General features: G+C 37.0%; 1 long non-coding RNA gene, 6 other non-coding genes and 2 pseudogenes across 11 annotated transcripts in view; all 9 read left to right on the top strand.

Annotated features, from left to right (window-relative positions):
* Positions 1 to 23,534, top strand: part of LOC101698669 (uncharacterized) — a 120,283-nt gene that overhangs the window by 71,554 nt on the left and 25,195 nt on the right. For 2 of the 5 annotated variants that reach the window (XR_015445175.1, XR_015445176.1), the window contains 2 exons: positions 870 to 15,182; positions 15,769 to 23,253. This is a non-coding gene — a long non-coding RNA (uncharacterized LOC101698669). The remainder of the gene's footprint in view (positions 1 to 869; positions 15,183 to 15,768; positions 23,254 to 23,534) is intronic. The other 3 variants (XR_015445174.1, XR_015445172.1, XR_015445173.1) reach the window with 3 other exon arrangements.
* On the top strand, positions 942 to 1,016 carry LOC147822850 (small nucleolar RNA SNORD113/SNORD114 family). Its single transcript, XR_015445262.1, has one exon. It is a non-coding gene; the product is annotated as a small nucleolar RNA SNORD113/SNORD114 family (small nucleolar RNA).
* LOC147822851 (small nucleolar RNA SNORD113/SNORD114 family) lies at positions 3,251 to 3,322 on the top strand. The gene has a single exon (XR_015445250.1). It is a non-coding gene; the product is annotated as a small nucleolar RNA SNORD113/SNORD114 family (small nucleolar RNA).
* Positions 11,342 to 11,413, top strand: LOC147822852 (small nucleolar RNA SNORD113/SNORD114 family). Its single transcript, XR_015445249.1, has one exon. It is a non-coding gene; the product is annotated as a small nucleolar RNA SNORD113/SNORD114 family (small nucleolar RNA).
* On the top strand, positions 13,693 to 13,765 carry LOC147822853 (small nucleolar RNA SNORD113/SNORD114 family). Its single transcript, XR_015445261.1, has one exon. It is a non-coding gene; the product is annotated as a small nucleolar RNA SNORD113/SNORD114 family (small nucleolar RNA).
* Positions 14,638 to 14,710, top strand: LOC147822854 (small nucleolar RNA SNORD113/SNORD114 family). Its single transcript, XR_015445253.1, has one exon. It is a non-coding gene; the product is annotated as a small nucleolar RNA SNORD113/SNORD114 family (small nucleolar RNA).
* Positions 18,359 to 18,437, top strand: LOC147822855 (small nucleolar RNA SNORD113/SNORD114 family; annotated as a pseudogene).
* Positions 19,782 to 19,842, top strand: LOC147822856 (small nucleolar RNA SNORD113/SNORD114 family; annotated as a pseudogene).
* On the top strand, positions 23,019 to 23,093 carry LOC147822857 (small nucleolar RNA SNORD113/SNORD114 family). The gene has a single exon (XR_015445258.1). It is a non-coding gene; the product is annotated as a small nucleolar RNA SNORD113/SNORD114 family (small nucleolar RNA).

Below are 23,534 nucleotides of genomic sequence, written 5' to 3' on the forward strand. Positions count from 1 at the left end.
AATGATAAATATGGAGCTGCCCCATGGCATTATGTTGATTAATTGATATGTGCAACATGAAACAAGAACATTTAAGGCAAGAAATGATTCTCTATACAGATTTAAAATACCTAAGATCTTGTGCCGATTTTTTGATTGATACTTATTTTATTATGATTAGCGTGGTAATACACTGAGCAGTAACTACATGTAGATGAGAACAGAGTCCCAACCCTGAATCATTGATAATGACAGGTTAGGTGCGAGTTGTAGACAGTGACCGTTGTGTGTGTGTGGAACCACACAGTCCAACACCAAAGCAGTCTGTTCAGGTGATCCTGTAAGACGGGTAGTTTACAATGCCAGGACCTTGTTCTCATCTTTGCATTTATGAGTTGTATAATATACTATTATTAAAGTACAATGGAGATGGTTACTGTTCTGAGTCAAGAGCAAGTTTATTTGTCGCAGTAAGAGAAAAATGAGTACATATTACTGGAAGTTTAGAAATGTGTATGTGACCATGGCAGTAATGAAAGATACAGGTCAGTGTAAAGAATGTCTCACCTTTTCTTTATCGTGATTTCTGCTTCGCACTCTTCTGAGCCACTTTCAACACCTTCCGGTGCTGAACATGAGGCTGCCTTCCTATTATGGCAAAATGAGTAACAGGAAAAGTGTACTATTTGGGGTCATTTGCTTGAGAGTGTTAGTGGTGTTAGTAATCAGCATTAAATTATGGCCCAGTGATAAATCATGATACATTGTGTTGATTAATTGATAATATGCAGCATTGAGATTAACAAATAAAAGATACATAGTCTGTGTGGGAACTGGCTACAGGGACTGATGTTAGGGATTCTCAAAGATTCTGTTCTTGTGCCTTGCAGAAGCATATATGACTATTGTTATTATTACTGAATGATTGACTTATTCAACAAATGAAGAAAAAGACCCAAACATGGTCCAATGATGACTGCTTGTGGAATGTGAGTTAGAGACGGTGGATGTTATCTATCTGAAACTCTGGGTTCCAACACAAAACATAAATTAGTTTGGTCTGTTGGAAATAATCCTGTGGATAGATATCAGACAAGTCCAAAATAATATTCTCTAGATTCATAGACTTAGATTGATTATTAGGGGATCAATGATAGGATGACTAAGCAGGTAGAAATAGGTAAAGAAGAGGGTAAATCATAATCCAGCTGTGACTGTATGTGATGATGAAAGAAATGATAGTATTAAACACTTTATGGGAGGCTGAGGCAGGAGGATTGCAAGTTTGAGCCCAACCTGGGCAATTTAGCAGCTTAGGGAGACATTGTCTCAAAATAAGAAAGGGCCAGAGTTTAATCCCCAATATTTCAAAATAATAAACAAGTATTAATGCCCCTTAAGACATACAGTGAGTGGATTAAAAAAAAGAAATGCATCATGGATAGCACTTATTTGGGTAATTATCACACGATTCTAATTAGTAAGAGTCATTTTTGTTTTCTGGGCTTGTCTTTCTAAGTGTAAGGCTGCTTCTTTTGTTAAGAGAAAAACATTCCATTATAAACAACTAATAAATACCTACATGACTGAGTGAGGAAAATGTGGAAAAGAAGCTCAGTAGACAGTCTTAGTTTTTGTTTTAATCATCCACTTTGCTTTGTAGTCTATAGAATGGATGCATTCAAGCTAATTTTATTGGATTGTTTTTATGAATCATGGCTCTTTTATCATACGTGCATCAATGTAAGACTGAATGCACAAACACAGGAAAGTGAAGATGAGACATGTCCAGTGTGATGCCTGTCTACTCTTCCTATTTGTGGAGAGGTGGTAAAATCTAAAAAGGTATATAGAAAACACTGAATTCCATTAAAAATGTTTCCTGTGTTTTAATTCTTTAATTAATGATAATATAGGCAATGAGGATCAGAGAAGAACGTTATTGTTCTTTTAAAAGAAAATTAGTAAGTATTTCCCCACATTCATGTACACTTAAATGACTAAGTGAAAGATCAGATTGATGGAGCCAGAAAGCACATCTCAATTTTGCTATCTTCTGTTCTGCTTTGTGCTTCTTGGAGTTGCTGAGCTGTCACTCACTAATCACTTCCTGTCATCAGGAACACCCAGACTGCCCCTACATCAGGCTGCCTGCACACCAATGTGAGGAATCGTCACACTCTTATTTGGTTTGAGGTGTTTGCTTAGGACCTTCAGTATAATATTAAAAAGCTATTAAATATAATCAAAGGAAGCCAACCATGCTCCGAAAGTAAATATGAAATCCGCATGAACTGTTATGTAGATTAGTAGGTATTTACACACACGGAGAAGGGGAAGCCATCTAGGAAAATGTTTGTATACACAGATAATAGAGACACTTAAGGATTTTATCTTTGAGTTTTTTTGATTTATAAATGTTTATTTTTATTATTATTAGCAAGTGGACAGTCATTAACAAACAATGTAGAAATTAATAGAGAAAAAATCAGCATCATCCCCCTCATGGTGTAGGAGGCGGTGTGTTCTTGTCAGGAGCTCTGAGGTCCTATCCAGGGGATACCTACTCCAGGCTCCCTGTTTTGTCTTTGTGTTCCTGAATTTTGAGAAAGATATTATTAAAATAGCAATGGTAGTGTAAATAAACAAATACATACAAACATGAATAATAATGAAGAGAATGATGTATGGCCAGTGGCTGAAATATATAGTAAGGAAACACAATGATTTAGACCATGACAGTAGTTACTGCTCTTAGTCAGAAGCAAGTTTGATATTCATTTGACTAAGATAAAAATGAAGAAATGTTATAATAAAGCAATAAATACTTAAATAACTAATAAGAGATACAAATACATGTCGATGCAAAGACTCTCATTTAAAAAAAATCATTTTCTCTGCTTTCCATGCTTCAGAATGTATGCACTGAACCAACTTGAACATTGTGCTGTGATCCATGTTAGATCAGGGTGAGTATAGTCAAAGTTCTTGTTTGGGGCAATTCACTTCAAAATATTCCTGGTATTATTAAAAATTGTTAAATCTAATAAGAAGTTAACTATGGTGCAATGGTAAATGCAATATGAAAGATCATGCTGATTATCGGCTAATGAGGAACATTGATTGGGTCTAGCTAATCAAAGATCAAAGTATGTTAGGAATTCAGATCTTTTATTCTTGGGTTTCAAATCATGTTTCATTTTACTGTCAATGATTAAATAACAAATTCAATAAAAGTGTAAAAATGCATGATGAAAAGGAGACTCAAACATTGATGAGTGATGACCACTGGTGGCGTGTGAGTTGTGGATGATGGATACATGTCTGGAACTCTGAGGTCCAAGAAGAAAACAATCTAGGTTTTACCCTTGTTGGAAATGGCAAGAATTTCAATCTTGCCTTTATCTACTCTGCTTTGTACTTCACAGCGTGGATACACACACCCCTGAGCTTCAGTTGCCCTTGTATGCAGAAACGTGGAGACCGATATGAGTCATGCCAAGGTCCTTGCTTTTGCTGATTTGTTTAGGGAATCACAGACTATTGTCTTCACAAGTAGTATTAAAAATAATCTAATTAGGCCAATCAAGGCCCAGTGATAAATACGAATTTGACATGAGACGTTATAAACATTAGTCAGTTTTTTTGAGTCTACTTTTCTTCCCTTTTTTATTGGTATATGTTTACATCATAAAGACATTTATGGATGGGAATTGGTTAATATACATAACAGTTCTTGATCCTTTTTGCTTCCCTTTCCCATCCCTTTTTTACTACCCTTCCCTCCCTACTGCCTCCCTCTTCCCCTTCCTATCACCACAAAGTGCATCTCCCTGTTTCCTATCTTTTGTTTTGCTCTTAAATTATTTATACTTTGGATTTCTCATGTAAGAGAAATGAATTGTTATAACAATGAGAATGGCTAGTAAAAGGGGTATATGTGTATTCAGTGACACAATTGTTCTGTAGATGAATACTTTGGGATCTTTCTTTTCCTTAAGATTGTATGGCTCATGGTAATTATTATTCAATACACGAGTGTAGATTTGTATGAAGAAAATGACACCTAAATTTGGGCCAGTGATTACAGTTAATAATAAGTGTGGGACTGTGCGGTCTGCAGAAAAAGAACTATGGTCGATTTCCTGGGATCATCTGCAAATGAGCTGATGGATTGATGCTAAAAATTCTAGTGTTCTTTAATTTTAGATTATCCATCCTCCACTGAGCTAAATCCCCAGCCCTCGATCCTGTATTATTATTATAAATTGATCCTTGATGGCAGTGTTAAATACATAATTCAATAAATTGGAAGATACTGAAGCATTCTTCAACCACAAATATAGGAGATAAAGTGAAGAACAGTACGCTGGTAACGGAAGTTGAAAACACTAATGTCATTAAGACATAAATAGATCAAGGATGTTGCTTCTGACAAATGATCACAGACACAGAGAAGGAAGAGTCAGTTATATTGCTCTGGGTCAGTCATTGTCCAATTCATTTTGTTAAGCAAAGCATATTTTAGGAAGAAACAGTAAATACTTAACTGACTGGATCAATGAGACGTGGGAGGCAAATACGAATGGAGTGAAGTTGCCAATATTTAAAGTCAACTGTTCTGCTTGGTTTCTCCTTAGAGTGTGTACAGTGGCGTTGGTTTATGGACCCTTTCATGGCTGCAGGGCACATGACTGCCTTTATGTACAGCTGCATAGAGGCCAATATGAGTAATAATTAAGGTTCTTGTTGTGGTTTGAATTTTTTTTAAGGTATGCACTGGGAATGATGGCATACTCCTATAATCCCAGCATTTTGGGAGGCTGAGGCAGGAGGTTTGCAAGTGTGAACCCCGCCTGGGCAACTGAGTGCCTGAGTGACACCCTTTCAAAATAAAAAAGGGCTGGGAAGGAAGCTCAGTTGGGAGGTCCTGGGTTCAATTCCCAGTACCAAAAACAAACCAAAAGAGGCATCAGTGTGTTATTTTAAGTTTTTAAAATTTCATTAATTTTAATTATACATGTTTCAGTACATAATGATTACATTTATTGTAGGGAGGTGGTACATGTGCACAACACCTAATTCCTTTTACTTCCCCTTCCCCTATCTTCCATCCCACTTTCCTTCATCTCTTGGTCCTTTTCCCTTGTGCAAAAAGATCTATCTCTCTGTTTCCCATTATCTGTCTTTTATTTTGCTCTTTAATTTATTTTTAATTGGGTTTCTCGTATAAGAGATGCTATGTGATATTGATGCTTAAGTGTCTGATTTACTTCACTTAACATTATGATCTCAAGGTACATCCATTTGCCCACATATGACTCAAATTTATCCTTCTTTATTTTAAACTTGGAGTATAATCAGGTAAGGCCAACCAAGAGCTAAATCTTAAAAATCCGATTTATAGAATTTATGTTAGCCTATTTATATGTGAAACACTGAGGTCAATTAGAAAAGAAACTTAGTTCTTGTGGGGAATAATTTATTCAACAGATGTTAGAGATATTGAAATTCTTTGCTAGAGTTTTGTGACTCTTGGATATTTATTTATTCTTATTAGTGAATTGATGATTCAAACAATCCACAAATGTAGACATAAATGCAGAACAAAGGAGCCAAATCTGGTTTCATTTTTTGCTTGTTTTTTTTGGTACCGGGGATTGAATTTGGGTCCTTGCGCTTGCAAGGCAGGCAGCAGAACCACTGAGCTAAATCTCCAGCCCCTAAAGGAGCCAAACCTGACCTATGTTGAAGGCTGGTGGTTTAAGAGTTTGAGACAATGAATATTCATGTCTGGATTGTTTTCTCAGTGCTAGGTATTGAACCCAGTGTGGCATGCTTTCTATGCAAGAGCTTTCCCACTGAGCTACACCCCCAGCCCAGGAACTTAGGGTCTCACGTGAAAAGAAATAGAGTTTATTTTTCCCTTCCTTAGAATTGATTGTATACATATATATTATATACGTATATAGAAAACTTTATTTCATGACATTAATTGCCTTTTCATAAGTTAACTGATGCATGAATAACTAAACCAGTTATGAATAAGGGAGGAAAAATAGAACAAAGAGTGGACTTAATGCCATTTGTAATGGTACCCTTGTTTAGAAAAAATAAAATTCTTGGATTCTACTAGTTTTATCAATATCAGATAGGCAGATATTAAAAACAGCATTTCTGTTCTCTATGAGATTATAAATATTTAGTTCAGTTATAGTCAGAGAATGTAAATATGTTCAGTTTCTTCAAAAAGAATGGATGGTTGGACAAATTAACTCATTTGCTCATGAATTATTAACTGATCCATTCACACTAATAATGAATGCATTAATGAATAAGGTCAAGACTGACCACTCACATGAACATGTTGTGAAACCAGGAATGTGATGACTCTGTTTCTGTAAGATGATGTCCACTTGTAGAGAATATGAAGGTTGTTTTGTTAGAGAGAAGCCACGAGGCCTACCTGGAGTCAGCTGTTTCTCTTACTGAAGGTGACAGATTCAAGAATATTCACTACTTTTTGTAAAATTTATACTTTAAGTAATTCAATAAATCAGAGTTAGCCCTAGTTTAGAATAGAATTTTTCATGACCCAATGTTCATGATGACTCTAATCTTGTTCTTTTCATGTTCAAAGAAACAGAACCTGAATCATGGCTGTTTTCTACTCTTTCATATTGACTTTGTCCTTCTCAGAGGTGATGCCTACTTCTGCCTGATCAGCCTGTAATACAGGTGGTATTGTCTGTTGGGTAAGACGCGTGTGGACTTACGTAGATGATACCCAACATTCTTGCCCTGGGTTGTGTGTGTCTGGTTCATTGTGTTCACAGTCCTGTAAAAGGTGCATGAATGGCTATTTACCTAAATAAAATCAAAGAACATAGAAGATAAGAATTTTTTATATAGTAAGGAGTAGAACTGTCTAACTCAGTACAACTGTGGACAACTTTGAAAATATGAATATTGATGCTATTTAGTCATTTTACAAGGCAGTTATATCTCATTTTAGCAATTTTCATAGTTTACATAAATATTCTGTAGTGTTAAATGGCCTAGTCTGTTAATTGTACGGGGAAGAAGCATATTTGAAAGAAATTATTAGTAACATAGTAGGGTAGAGAAGTACATTCTTGTTTACTGATATATCTTAATTGGATGCATAATTTAAATAAGAATGGATCACACATGGACTGATGATATAAATGGGATGAAATCTGTACTAAGACGTAAGTGAGATATTTACTAAGGCATCATCATTATATTTCTATCCCTTTTTACAGTCCAGTAGAAAAGAAAAAATAGTCTATTACCTCTCTTGGAAATTAGCCCATTGACAGATGATAGAAATACTTAAAATATTTACTTTGGGTTTTGCCGGGTTGTGCGTTAGTATTAATTTTATTATAAGTGAGCCAATAAACATAAATATCACGAATGAATATATAAAAATCTGTTAAGGGATGGTCTCTTTATGACCATAGTTTTTGGAGTAAGAAGTATTACTGTATGACTCAAACACTGTTGGCCACGACTAAGAATAGACCAAACCTGTGACTCACATCTGCAGTAAACATGTACTTGGCTGTGCAGATAGTGTCTTTATTTCAGGTGCTTTTGAGTTTTTATCTGCTTTGTCTTTCCGTAAATTAGAAATAGTCATATAAATACCCAAATCAAATCATAAGTAAGGATGTGAATGTGACTTAAGCTTCGAGCAGTCCTGAGGTTGTGTTTTAAGGCAGGGATTATGAACTGATTAACCTACTGTAGTACAATAGGGCCCAGTTTAAAAAGAGATCAAAGTTTCCCACTGAATTTCATGGCTCTGTGTTGTTTCAGTTTACTTTTCTTCCCTGGTTACATGGCATTTCTTGATTTATAAATATTTATGGATTAGCTCTAAGGCTTCGCTATTTTAAGTTTTCTCTACATGATAATCATGCATAGTTAGAGTATGATAATTGAATACATGTTGAAAATTTGTAACGATCAAATCAGGGTAATTAGCATTTCCATGTCTTTAAAACCTAGTGTTTTGTGTGGGGGGGTCTAACAAACTTCTCTCTTGTAGTGCTTTATAAAATATACAATAAGTTGCTTATGCATTAGTCACCTTAGAGTGATACAGAACACTAGAACTTATTCTTCTTGTCTAATTAGGCTTTGGTACCTGTTATCCAACATACCTCTGCTTGGCTGAACTTCTAGCCTCCAATGAGGAATATTCCACTCTCTTCTCCCATGACATTACCCTTTCCAGCTTCCACATGACTTAAGACATGCAGTGTTGTCTACATTAATGTGTCGTCAGGTATTACATCAGCATTTTAGATACTGAATGGAATGTTGAATTGGTGATCACATTACATCATAAAAGATTGAACAAATTAGTGGAAAAAGGACTGAGTACCAATCAGTAAGAATGAAATAATTCTGAATCTGTCTTGTGATTAATTTACTTTTGTACCCTTGTGATCCATTTAAAGAGGGGACCTGGTGTGCTGAGTCGGTGGTAATGAGCCCCTATTGAGCATTCACCAATAATCCAAGATCTGATTCTGTGGGTTGCTGCATAATGATTCCAGTGTTATGATGAATCTCTGAAAATGTCAATAAAGAGGAAAAGGGTACAACTGAACCAATTATCAATATATTATGAAAAGAAATTTTGTTAATAGCATCAGAAAACTAAGCTCCATTTGAAAAATAAATAGGGCATCTGAAAGATGATTCAGAATTATGTACATAATAGTCAAGGCTCTTGATTTAGATGAGTTATTTTTAGGGTTTAGATCTAAAATATGTCCCAGAAGTCTGAAGATTTCAGAGGTGGGGGCCGGGAATTTAGGTCAGTGGTGCTGCCGCCTGCCTGGCAAGTCCAAGGTCCAGAGTTCGATCTCTGGCACCAAAAGAAAAGTTTCAGAGGGGGGCCTCTTGCTAGGTGATTGGATCATGGGGGACTGTAGTCTTCAGTGGATCTATCTGTCCATTGACTTAAGAATGCCCGTCACTGGGGGCCTGATCTAGGACGGTGTGTTCTTACCCTCGGGCCCTCCTTTTGCCCTCTGCTTCCTGCCTGCCGTAGCTCGAGTACCTTTCCTCCTCTGTCCCCTTCGGTCATGCTGTCTCTGCCTTGGAGCCATTCAACCATGGACTGAATCCTCTGAAAACCATGAGCCAAGATAAACCTTTCCTCCTGTAAATTTTGGATATCAGGTATTTTTGTCCCAGTGATGGAAAAGTGACTAATACAGTGATATTTTCCAAGTATTTTGGTTTAAATTAGATAAACAAGTTAATCGTGATACTGTCTTACAAATATTTAAGGGTCTGAATAAATGAAAAAGGGATAGCATGAAATCTCATGGGCTCTGTGATTAGGATCAACTTTACTAATCAATAATTATTTAAAAATTAAGTGAATCAGAGAAGAAAATTGTGATGCCATGGAGAAAATATCTCATTCTTGTAACATCATTTCTATATTGCACACAATAGATGTACCTAAAAAGACCAAGCTCTCTAGTTTACCTTTAGGTTTAAGAGTTTAGAACCCAATACACCTGTAAAATTTCTCATTCTTTTTTTTTTTTTTGGTACAGGGGATTGAACTCAGGTCCTTGCGCTTGCACAGCAGGCGGCGAAACCACTGAGCTAAATCCCCGGCCCTAAATTCCTCATTCTTAATGTGAGTTTTTAAAGGTGTTCCCTGTACATACTTCAAAAAACAGATGACAATGTGCCTGAATAATTTCCAAGAAATGTAAGCGCATAAAAAAACAAGGAAGCAAAGTTTCTGGTTAATAAGATTCTGCATTTGGATTATTTTTTAACAGATCAAGTCTATGTCACTAATCTTTAAAAGCCTTTAACGTTTTCTTTTAGATCTCCCCTAAATGTTCCTTAAGGGATAGAGGTTTAAGCTGTTTGTATTATGCAGAAGGAGCTGGTAGATGTAAGGACTTGTCAGTGTTTGAGTTTTATGGTGGTTCCATTCCACACAGAAAGAATATACAGATTCTATGAGAAAAGACCAAGAAAGGACCAGTGATGGGAAAGGATGCATTCTGAATCAGAGTTTTATAATCAAAACACCATGACCCACCAAGGTCCATTCCAAACAGGGATTTGTGTGTTTACCACTGTGGAAATGAGCCTGTAGACAGTTTTTTGATGATATTAAAGCCTCACGTTTTCAGTCCTTGGTGCTTCATAGATTTTGATTTTATTATTAAAAGTCAATAAATGAAAGAATAAATAAATACAGGAGTGTGTAAAGATGAAGAGAGTGAAGCATATCTGAGCATGAAAATATGTGGTAAGGTAAGAATTTTTATTAATAATAACTTGGTACCCCTGGAGCTTACTAAGTTAGCATCAACTGAAGAGCTTGCGTTTTGGGGTATGTCTCAGTGGGCAGGGCAGTGAGTCAGAACAGTAATGTATGCTTGGGTTCACGTGTTCTTCTGCTTAACAGAAAAAGAAAATAAATCACACTACATAATGATAAGCATTTAAATAACTAACAAAATGGAATTTGAAAGGCATTTAGTGGTGGAAACAGTGTCTCACTATCCTACTACCTGCATTATTTGTACCCCTCCTCATGAATGCTCTGAGCTGGCTTAAACATTTGCCATGGCTATGAATACTTACGTCCATAACTAAGTAAATCTTGGGAGGTACCTCTCTGGCCATGTCACATATAGGTAGTGAGAAGTAACAGTGAATATTATTGCTCGGAGTCAGTGGTGAGCACTGCATTCATTTGTTAGGAGAAGAAATACTGAGGCTTTATCTCAGTCAATTTTATTGCTCTGGGTTAGTTTTAAGTTTGAGTTGTTTTGGTTAAGAAAAATATATCTTAACAAAAATATATCTTAACAAAAATGAATGAATAAATTTTAAAAGGAGGACTAAGCAGATGTGAAATCTTGATCTCTGTGACTGTACTGTTTATAACCCTAGGGGATGTGTGTGAGGCTGGAGGCTGCTTCCCTGATGACAGCTACCCAGGAGCCTGAGGACCAGTGTGAGTGTCATCAGAGTTCTCATCTTGGTTTGGGTGACCTGTTTACGGACACTCACTATTGTTGAAAAGTGTGAAGTGTAACCAAAGATTAATTGAAGTTCAGTGACAAATACAGGGTTGGTAAAAAGCATCACAGTGATTAATGTCTATGAGAAAACAAGATAATCAGTGAAGACAGTGATTTTTGGATGATTTCTAGATACAGATAAGAATACCAAGTGTTCCCTTGGGTTTTTGTGAATCATAGGCTTGAAAATTATTACTAACAAATTCATGAATAGAAAGACAACATAGAAATAATTATTAAGAAAGAAAGACCAGTTCTCGATCAGTGATGACTCCTGGTGGCGTATGAATCGTAGACGATGAATACATGTGTGGAACTCTGAGGTCCATTACACAGGGCATCTGGTCCAGTCCTTTGTTTCAAATGAACCTGCAGGTGGATTTTAGAAAAACAGAATGCATTTGGTTTTTTTAATTCATGTTTTGATTGTATTTTTATAACTGGGTCAATGTAGAAATGAATAAACTATCAGTCATATAAAATACATAAAATGCCTGAGTCTAGTCCAGTTATAAAAATGTGTTGAAACAAGAAATATATTAATATGTATATGAAAAACAGTGATGTCCAAAGAGATGCCTCTCATCTCTTTGGCTAATAATGTCATAGTATAAATTAAACATGAATATGTTTAATGTCTTGGACAGAAACAACATTGAAACTATTCGTTTTGATAATGAAGGAAGTATATTGACAAAAGATTGCCGAAGGACTAAGGAAGGGCAGGCAAAGTTCCTTAGAGTCGGCCTCAGGTTTGTTGTCCCTTCTCTGCCCTGCCCCTCAGAGTGGCCATGTCACGCAGACTGCAGGGCCACAGGGCCCCTCCTCGCTCAACTGCTGTCTGCACCTGCTGGAAGGAGCGGGTGCTGCACGCAGGGTGAGTAACAGTGTTTCTGTCTTGATTGTGTGGTTTGCTTAAGAGTATTTACTGTATTGTTAAAAGGTATGGGACATAATCAGAGGTGGTTACCTGTATCCCACTGATCAATAGGAGAGTAATATGTAGTGTTTTTTGGTATATGTGTGGTACTGGAGATTGAACCTGGGGCCTTAGTGCACAGCTACTTTTTATTATTATTATTTATTATCATCATAATCATTATTACTATTTCCAGCACTTATTATTATTATTATTGTTATGTGTCTGTGTTGCTAAATTACCCATGATAGGCCCCAACTTACAACTTCCTGCCTCAGCCTCCCAGAATGCTGAGATTACAGGTGTATATCACCATCTCTGCTTAGTAATGACGTATTGTATTGATAATGCATATATGAAACAATAATTAATGAAACAGATATATCAATGTTGAAGTGATTTTATATACAAATTAGAAATAAAAACCCAGGCATGGTGGTGCACAGCCATAATCCTAGCACTGAGGAGGCTAAAGCAGGAGGATTGCATGAATTCAAGGCCAGCATGAGCCTGTCTCAAAAGAAAGAAATAACAATGCTCTTTGAGTTTTGTGAATTAATCAATAGACAAAGCAGAAATCACTGGGAAAAGAGGACTAAGGCTGGATCCATAATGACGTTCCTGTGGCATGAGTCACAGATGATGAGTGTGTGCCTAGAGCTCCCAGATATTTCACAAATGCAATCTCTGTTCTCCATTTGAACGGATCCTATTAGACAGGTGTCAGTGATATAAAAATGGTTTTTATCTGTATGCTCATTCATTTTTATTCTCATTATATTTGGATAGATAGAATAACATATATTCATATAGAAAGAATTACCTAATTATAAAATAAGTGGTAAGGCAAGATAATATTGCAGAGAAATTGTTGACAACTCAATGGAAATAAATGTTCAATTATTGTAAAATATTTGACTAAGGATGATGTAGACAGTATAATTAATAGATAATGTTCAACATCTATGTCAAAGAAACTTAGAAGTAGTTTGTTTTCTTACCAAAAGAAATGAAATATGCTCCAAACAATGACTTCTTCAATGACCAACAAAAACAAAGGTGTTAAGCAAAAACCAAGGAGAAATGTCTCATTTTTTAATGATCCAATTTGCTTTGTAAAGCCCAAACTTGCAGCTTTGGAGCTGATTTACACGTTCCTCTATGATTTGGAGCTCTTGGTTACGTCTTTGTGTTAGGAACATGAAAGCCAATGTGAGTAATAATGATGTCATGTTTTCACTTTTCTGAAAGGCATTTGCTATATTTTTTCAAAGTACTAAATTTAACCAAAAAAGGGGAAAATGGGGCTGGGGATTTAGGTCAGTGGTTCCTCTGCCGGCCTTGCCAAGTGCAAGGTCCCGAGTTTGATCCCCGGTACCAAAAAAAAGGGGGGGGACGTCAATGTGAAATATCTGATTGATATTAAACATTACAGCAAGGCCCATATGGGAAATGCAGAGCATGGTTTATGAAAGAATTTGGGGCTCTGTGGAAATGATTGTGGAGATGGATTTTAATAATATTTAACATCTCATATTTTTAGATTCTAGTGTATTTCATTTTTTTTATTTTTAAATTAATTTTATTGGTACATTTTAGGTATACAATTCGTTTACATTTATTATTGGGTGTTTGTTCATTTTTGATGAACCAATAAATGTAGTTGGTAATAGAGAAGGACAGCCAATCAGGACCAGTGATGCTGGCTGGTAGCGTGTGAGTTGTATTTGATGAGTGCCATGTGTCTGGAACTAAGGTCCTGCACAGCCAGGATCCTGTCTAGTTCCTTTGTTTCGAGGTGGTCCAATGGACTATGTATGGCAGGATGTAAAATTATGTCGTGTGTGAGCTTTACTTGATAAATTAATGATGTGAGGCCACTTGTAATTAGTGTAAAGTTGGCAGAGAGATAAATCTTTACACTGAGTGACACATGTTATCAAAAGCTGAGGATAATTAATGCAAGCTGTATATTGCTGTGAGCACCATTCTGGACACATGTGACAGTTCTGATCTTATTGGGTGCCTGTGAATCACAGGCTTTTAGAAATATTATGAATGACTTAATGGATAGTTAATAAACAATGTAGATATGCATGAAGGGATATTGGACCTTCCCTGGACCAGTGATGATCCTGCTGTGTGTGGGTGTTGCATGGTGAATAATCCATGAGTCCACATAGTGGGCAGGTGGGTGAGCTCTGTGGAGGAATGCATCGTGTTTCATCTTCTACTCTGCTTGTTCTCCTCAGAACCATGCTCCCCAGGACATGGATGTGTTCTTCCAAGGTTGCCAGCCACAGTGTCATGTGGTGGAGCCTGGGACAGATGTGAGTAGTGGTGAGAGAGATTTTGTGGTTTAGGGGATTTGTTTAAGCTTATTTACTGCACTATGATAGTGTGGAATATGGTTACCTTAGGCCACATGTAATAATGACAAATGCAGAATTAATAAAAAGTAGGGTGTGAAACCTGATATTAATTCCTGAAGGAGACATATTGCTAAGTGATGATTATTGACATAGATGAGAGGCATCGAGGCCTTTCTGAGCATTTAGCAATACTAGGCTTTCAATTACACGAATGATGAAGCCACCGAACTGTGGGGAAGGGAAGTTCAGAGCGGACCGGGGCTGGATTAATGATGACCACCTGTGGGGTATGAGTCAGAGGCGATGAATACCTGTCCTGGAACTCTGAGATCCAGCCCAGGAGACCTGGTCGTGCTTGATGTTCACATGTTTCTTGTTATTCTCCAATGAATTCCTAAAACTGGTGAATTGATAAATGAAGAAATCAATGACTATTGAATGGGCAAGAGATTGTCCATTTATAAAAATATGCAAGGATGCGAGAAATTCTATTAACATGCGTTGAAAACACTGAAATACAGAGTGCATGGGTGGAGCCCTTTGGCTTAAATCATGCATTTCATGTAAAGGCCCACACTGATATGCTCTGCGGGCAAGGTCACATGCAGGACACGGGCAAGGACAGTGACATAAAAAGTCCCTTGAAATGAAAGATGATGAGAGATAATGAGGCAAAAGTCAAGGAAGAAAGTGTGGTTTGTGTCCTCTGCTCTGCTCTGTGCTCCTCAGAATGGAGGCTCCCGGAGGCCCCAGTCCCACCCTGCTCAGCAGCCCATTGCTGTTCCCTGGATTATACCTTGGACAATGGTGAGTAAACATCAATCTCATCTGTGTTGTAGTTGCTTTTCTGAAAAGTATTTACTACACTGTTAAATAGTATCATAGATGTACGCAGATGCCAAGGGTAGCGTCAGATTAGTAGACGCATTATGGTGACTGTTACATGTAACTTGATCTATAGATGGGCCTGAAGGATGTTATAGACATTATGAATGTAAATATAAATTTGAATATATTAATTTAAAAGAATAAAGGGAAGAATGAATACTGTATAAATATATAGAGGTAAAGAAGGTGAGGAGCTGTTTATTACTAAAACATAGTAAGGCTAAGAAGTGTTAGATATTTGTTAATATGTATTAGAACTTGGATAGGAAAGAAACTTATCAAGTGTATTAGATCTTGGATGAAGGAGGCCATAAACTAATAGGTAATAGGGAATTATTGCTCTATGCCTATTCTAAGTTTGAAGTTTTTGAACTAGAGGAAAATGAATAAATATTATAATAATTGATAAAAGCCTAAAAGACAATGCTAATGAATGGTGAAGAATATGATTGTTGGAGAGACTCTCTCATGCTTTCCCCCTGCTCTGCTTGGTCCTTTTCGGCAGGGAGCACTGGGCCGGGGTAAGAATCCGCTTTGTATGAGGAGAGGGAGCATTGCGAGTCACCGCCGGAAATTATCTTCCTTTGGTACCTGATGAAAGATATTCACAATATTATTAGAACTTATTTAGTTAAGTATTTATTTCCATATTTTTAAAATACACTAAAAATGAAACATTGACTGATGGTTTTAGCAGCAAATTGGAAGCACAAAAGAAGAGAGCTTGGAACTAAATCACTAGATATTTTCTTTATTTTGTTTTATTTTATCTGATTCAGGAAATCATCAAAAGCATCCATATAATGGGATACCTGTGATGCTTTGACACATGTATATATCATGTAGGATTAATCGGGATAAATGTCAGCTTCCCCATCAGCTAGCATTTCTGCATGATTCAAACATCTAGTGTTTCTTTCATTTGGTTTTTGAGGGATACAGAACATGGAATTTCTGAATTCGAGCTGTCTCTTCTTACCAGTTGGTTGACCTGCCCCCATCTTTCCCTCCGCTCTCCTCTCCCTTGCATCTGGTAGCTCCCATTTCCTACCCCCTTCCAGGAGATCAGCTTTTATATTTCATGTGTGTGAGAAATCATCCTGTGCTTTTCTTTCTCTTCACGGTTTATTTCACTTAACGTAATTGTGTCCAAGTCTATTGATGTTTTGTAAATTGCAAGATTTTATTCTCTTTTTATGCCTGAAAATTTTCAAACAGGCATAATACCTATAATAGCTGCCCAGAATAAATTAGCAACTCAAAGAAATAAATAGCAAAATAATAATAATAATAATAAGTAGAATAAAAATATTGGCAACAGATCTAAACAGATATTTCTTGAAAGAAGATACATAAATGACATGAAAAAAAATGTTCTGTGTCATTAATCACCAGGGAAACCACCTGAGAGGTCAGCTCACTCCAGTGAGGATGGCTGTTACCAAGAAGACAAAAGACAGGCTCTGAGCAGCTTGTGCAGAAAGGCGACTCTTGCACACCGTCGGTGGGAAGGTGTGTTAGTGCAGCCACTGTGCGAACAGTGTGGGATGCCTCCAGACTTAACACGGAACTGCCACTCTGTTCCATCCATTGCACTACTAGGTCCAGATCCAAGGTCTTGGTAGCAGTAAACCTAACAGATAGCTACATGGTCACGGTTATCACAGCACACTCTCATTCACCAAGATTCACCAAGGGTTCAACTTAAGTATCTATCTGTGATGAATGGAAAAGGAAAATTCAGGAGACCGGCCCAGAGGAATACTATTTAGCCAGAAAGATTAAATTAATAGAAACCTAATAATGCATATGATTGAAATATTGTGGTTATTAATTAATCATGAGCCCCAAGGAGGCTGGTCAATGGAAGATACACAGTAAGATGTGTAAAAGGATTCTGTGGACAAATGTTAGTTTTCTCAAGTACCATGTTTTTGGAATCATTGTTATTTCATAGCTATACCTTAATTGATAACTTACTCAAAATAAATGTAGGAATAAATGAAATCAGGGCAAAACATGGTCTGATGATGTAGGCTGATGTCATTTGAGCCATTGCATGACAAGCTGTGTGGGTCTATGCAGTGATGGCCTAACTAATCCAGGCCATTTTCTGGTTACAAGGGCTCATCTAGACCAAGGTAGGAATATCCAAGAATCTTTGTATTTGTATATTTTGCTTCTTTCATTATCATTACATGAATGAAAGCACCAATCAATTAGCAGAGTATTTTCAGTTACAAAAATGTAAACTGATGCAAATAGTGTTTTTACTATATGAGAAAAGTATTGAAGTCCAGTTTGCGATAATGTCCCTGGCTTTTCTCTCTTTAGCTAAGAGTGATACAAGGCAGGGAGATTTCCGGCAGTGTTCATGCTCCGAATCTCTCAGTTTTAATTCTTCGTTTTCATCCTCTGTTCTATGCCATGGTTCTCTCGGTGCACCGGTCTGAGCTGAGGGAAGAACCCAGAGATCAGTGTGAATACCACTCATAATTCTTATCTCGAGGAAGGTAGTTCATTTAGGCCAACTCACTTTACTTTAATACACATAAAAAAGGATCCTATGAGAACTACTGTAATCAGTGCACATTTAATGAAAGCTATATATTGTCATGAGCATCATTTTGGATACATATTATAGCTAGTTATGCACATGGTGGGCTTGTGAACAATAAACTTTTGCAGATATTATTAATTAATTCATAGACAATTATGACTATAGTTCACAACAACCCATTATATATCTTATAAATAACAGTAAGCAAAGAACTCCAAATGAAAACTAAGGATAGGTGGATGGAAACACATTAATTATTCTGATTTGAACAGTGTGTATTGTGTGAACGTATTGAAAGGACACCACACACAGAAATTCATGTGATTATCACGTATGAATCAAAAATGTAAAAAGTGCTTCAGATGAAACATTTGTTAATGACTGATTTGAGAATCACACTATAAAAAGTCAGAATTTTTAACACTCTTCCCTATAAATTTGGCCAACTTATAATAATTAATAAAACATTGGAAAATAATGTTGGTTGGAATAAGCAGCAAAACAAAAGAAAGGGATGAATGCAGTGGGCCTTTTCTGGACCAGTGACGTTATCTGCCAGTGTAGGAGTCTGAAGGGCATGATGAGTAATACGAATCTGCATGTCTGAGGTCCACCACGTAAGATAAGGGGTGAACAGGCGTCTCAGGAGAAATGTGTCACTTTTCATCCTCTGCTCTGGACTCCTCAGAATGCACGTTGCCCAGGGGACTTCTCCTTTTTCTAGTCCGGGTCACATCTCTGCATCAAACCTCGGGACCAATGTGAGTAGTAAAGATCTTGTCATGGTGTATGTTGTTTGTTTAAGGGTTACTCGTGATTTTGTTTAGAAATGAGAAGTGACCACAATAGGGAAATATCAAGAAAGACAAGTTTGGAATTAGTATGCAGTAAAATATCAAGTAATGCATGTTTGAATCTCAGGATAGTTGTTGAAGGAGACATATTGATGGGAGGAGACACATTTACATGACTTAGGTACAGCAGCACTGTTTCTAGAATTTTTCTCAATACTAGAGTTTAAACTCATTATTTGTGAATTAATAATCAAATTAACAAAAAATGTAGAAAGATAGAAAAACTAGGACAAAAATAGGGCAAATCCTGGATTGATGGTGACCATCATCAATGGCGTCTGAGTCAAAGTCCAGCTCAAAAGAATCTTGATGTTCATGCATTTCATACTGTTCCTATCATTGGATCAATAAAAAGATCAAGCAATGATACACAAAGAAACCAATTTAAATTGGGTAAAGCATCGTCCAATTATAAAAATACTTAATGAGGCAAGAAATTCTGTCAGTTTACATGGAAAATACAGAATTCCCAGGACAAGTAAACGTTACGTGCTTCCTGGCCCTTTGCTTAAGAACCACATACTTGGCTTACATGTAGACAGACGCTGTGCTTGGGCTCAAGGTCACAGATGTGCATTTCACAGGGCAATGCAATAAAAACACTGGAAATAATGATTGTTTAAATGAACCACTAAATGAAAGATTGTAAGCAAAGGTCAGGGAGGCAATTGTTATTTTGTATCCTCTGGTCTGTACTCCACAGAATGGAGGCTCCAGGACGACCCCCCATGAGGACCCCCATATTCCTCCCCGGTCACCAGCCCATTGCTGCTTCTCTGGATTATACCTTGGACAATGGTGAGTAAATGTCAACCTTGTTGTTTGTGTTGTGGTTGCTTTTGAAAAGGTATTTACTACCTTATTAAAGCTATTGAATACTATCAAAGAAGTCCAAACATGTCAATTTTAATATCAGAATAATAAAAACTTTATAGTGATGGTTCTATATAGAAACAGTGAGGACAGTAAAGAGGGGACTTTACCTTTGCCCAACATATGTATAGACAGATGTTAGGGTATTATCTGTATTTTTCTTGTCCTTTGGGATTTATGGGCTCTCTGTGATAGCAGTTCAGATGGCAATAGGAAGAAGCGGGCTAACACTGGACCGATGATGGCATCTGGTGTCCTGTGAGTCATGCATGATGGAGCAGCCTGTGTCCAACATGAAGGGAATTCTGTCCATTTCTGCTTTTCCATTGGGACATCGTGGACAGATGTCCAGATAGGCAAAGATTTTTTTTTGTTATTTGTATCCATCAATTTAAAAATGTTAAAGTAAAAGAATAAAGTGTAGAATTAACAGAGGTTAAGAAGGGGAAAGATTGTTCATTATAAAGGTTATATATTGTGCTAAGGATGACATCGACAGTGATAGATTCTTTTTTTTTGGTACTGGATATCAAACTCGGGACCTTGTGCTTGCGAGGCAGGTGCCGGAACCACTGAGCTACATCCCCAGCCCAACAGTGATAGATGATGATTAATTTTTGCTCTATATCAGCTGGGCGTGGTGGCCCATCGAGACTGAGGTAGGAGAATTTCTGTAAGTTCCAGGCCAGCCTGGGCTACGTAGTGAGTTCAAATTCAGCCTGAAATATCTAGCGAGATCTTGTCTCCAAGATAAAAAAATTTTTTTTTGCTGTATATCAATTGTGAATTTGAAGTTAATTTTAATGAGAAGAAATTTAATGATTATTGTCATATACTGATAAAGCTTAAAAGATTGTGCTAATGAATGGTAAAAATATGGATCCCTGGAGAGACTGTCTCGGTGTTCTTACCCCTTCTCTGTGTGGCCCGCTTTAGAAGGAAGCCCTGAGTTGGTGTAAGAAGTCCCTCGGACCCAGGCTTCCTGTGAACCCTCTGTGTCATCTCCAAGATCATCGCGAGTCAGAGCTCAAATAGAATCTACACACTTACTCATTTTCAGTTTTTTAAAAAAACAGTGTCAATGAAATGCATAATTGATGGTTTTCACAGTAGATTAGAAAAACGAAAGAAAGCAAAAGAGCAATAGATATTTTCTTTATTTCATTTTAATTGATACATAAAACATAAAAATTATACATGATGATTAGGTGCCAAGCCCTGCTCTGATATATGTATCCATAGTGTCATGTTTATAATAGGTTAAATATGAATCTTCCCAATTATCTTTTACATGGATCACACATTTAACATCAATTTCTGTGACTTTTCTAGAGACACATTGCATCGTTGTTCCCTTTGTCACCTGAGTGTGCCACACCACAGCGGGACTTCGGTCTCTCCCCTCCTCGCTGCCCTCCTCACTATCTGTCCCCATTCCACCCTTACCAGATAATGTCCAGTTCCATCCCTGTTATAAATTATAAGAGTTTATCATTTTTATGGCTGAGTAATATATGACAAGGGGGAATACTTATAGTACATTAGGGACCTTAACTCAGTAGCAAAAAAGAAACACATGAGCTGAATTAAACAATGGGCAGTATACCTATGTCTCAAAGGAAGACATACAGATGACCAAAATGTATATGAAAACAATCTCAACACCACTAATCATGAAGGAAATAGACATCAAAACCACCAGGAGATATCACCTCACTCGAGTAAACATGAGCATTAGGAAAAAGAGGAAAGATCACAAGTGTTGGAGAGGAGGTGGAAACAGGTGACTCTTGCCTGCCATTGGTGAAAGGTGCTTTACTGCACTGTGTGAGCAGTGTAGAAGCTCCTTATACATTAAAGGTCGACCTGTTTTATGGGCCACCTGGTCTAGCACTGGATATAAATGCTGTAGACAGTATACTGATGTCTCTAAGGACACCTGTCCTCCTGTGCTTACTGCAGCACTGTTCACATTCTCCAACATAGAGAGCCATTTTCTGAATCCATTAAGCCTCCATTGGCTGATGAATGGATAAAGAAAATGAAGTTGTTATGTACAGTGCAATACTAATCAGCCATATAAATTACAAGAATGAAAGTTGCTAATGCCTAATGATGAATTCAATGGAGAACATTATGATTGTTAATTGATCATGAGCCATGTAGAGGCTGATTAATGAAAGACATATAGTCTCGTGTGCAGTAGAGGTCTCTAGACTGAAGTTTGATTTGTTAGGCTATTGGGAACCATCTTGTTATTTTATTACTATGTATTAATAGCTTAGTCAAAAAATGTAGAAATATATGAAATTTAGGCAAATTAGTGTCACATGTGTCCTTCACAGAAGAAAACATTTCTGTCCCACAAAAGTAATGTTACATGGCAGGTGTGTGCACACCTGTAATCTCAGCACTTAGGAAGCTGAGTTAGGAGGATAGAGAATTCTAACCATGGGGGTCTGGGATTTAACTCAATAGTTCCGCCGCCTGCCCTGCAAGCGCAAGGACCTGAGTTTGATTCTCGGTACCAAAAAAAAAGAAAATAGAGAATTCCAACCAGTTCATGCTACATAGTGAGTTCAAGACCAGCCTAATGGAAATATTTGGTAACACCCTGTCTCAAAAAATAAAATACCCTAAAAAGTAAAAAGTGATGTACACCATTTTTTTGGTAGAAGTTCCTCTTCACGTACTTAGAACTACCCAAGGATCATGATTTTCACATTTATGTCTGTACATTTTGCTTCTGTTATTATAATTAAATTGAATCAAACAATTATTAACAAAGCATTATTTAATTACAAAAATATATGAGCAATGAAGGAATGCTGTTACTGAAGTCCACTTAGCAATAGTGTTCCATGACTGTTTTTCCTTTGGCTAAGGAGGACATAGGTAGTGTTGGTCTCAGATAATGCTCATTCTCTTGGTATGTGACAATCATGAATTTGTTTATTTCTTAAGAGAAAAAAATATTTACTTTCAAATGAAATGTGAAATCCAAGGCTTCATGGAATAAATGTCTCAGTTTTTTCTTTCTTTTTTTTAATCTGTTGTACTCTATGGTCCTGCCACTCCACTTCTTTGAGCTGAGGAAGAATTCTTCAAGGTCAGCACTCAATGCTGCTTCTCTATAAGGAGCCTGGGATCAATGTGAGCAACACTCATAGTTCTTGTCTTGGTTGGGGTGGTTTTAGGGAAAGATCCTGTTTTCAAAAACAGTAAAATATGTTTATAATCGACCTCCTGTATCCAGTGTCAATTTGGGATTCAGATGAATTTACTGATTAATGCATGTAATGAGGAGATGAACATAATTAATGAGATTGTGAACATCATCCCAGATACCAGAGATATAGCTATATTCCTCTTGAGTGTATTTGCATCTTAAGCCTTAAAAAATATTAGTGATTCAATGGATTCATCAATACAAAATGTAGATAAGAATGAAGACAAATGGGCCTTTCCTGGACCAGTGATGATATCTACCAGTGTATGAGTGTCATGTGATGAGTAAAATCTGCCTGCAATTCAGAGGTCCAGGATAAAAGATACCTGTGGTACCCAGGGTTTGTGGAGGAAAATGCCATTTGTATCCCCAGCTCTGCTCTGTACTCCTCAGAATGGATGCTCCTGAGGGCTTCTCATTCCTCCAGGGTCAGCCAGGGACAGTTTCCTCACTGTGCTACAACTGGGGACCAATGTGAGTAGTGTGCTTTTTGTCATGATTTCAGTTGAATTGTTTAAGGGTACTGACTACATTGTTAAAAAGTGTGAAGTATCATCACTTGAGGATGTTATAACCAGAACTAGTATTAAATAGTACATTGAATTGGATGTGTGAAATCTCAGGATAGTTATTAGAGAAGACACATCAATTAGAGATGGTCCTTCATGAAGATGCTGAATATGAAGACAATTTCTGGTAGTTTTCTCACTAATAGAATTTTCAATAATTATCAATGAATTAACAGACAAGGTGGA

Source organism: Heterocephalus glaber, unplaced genomic scaffold (genome assembly GCF_053883595.1).
Source record: "Heterocephalus glaber isolate CG9 unplaced genomic scaffold, H.glaber_assembly_v1.0 deba00001608, whole genome shotgun sequence".
NCBI classification, from domain to species: domain Eukaryota; kingdom Metazoa; phylum Chordata; class Mammalia; order Rodentia; family Bathyergidae; genus Heterocephalus; species Heterocephalus glaber.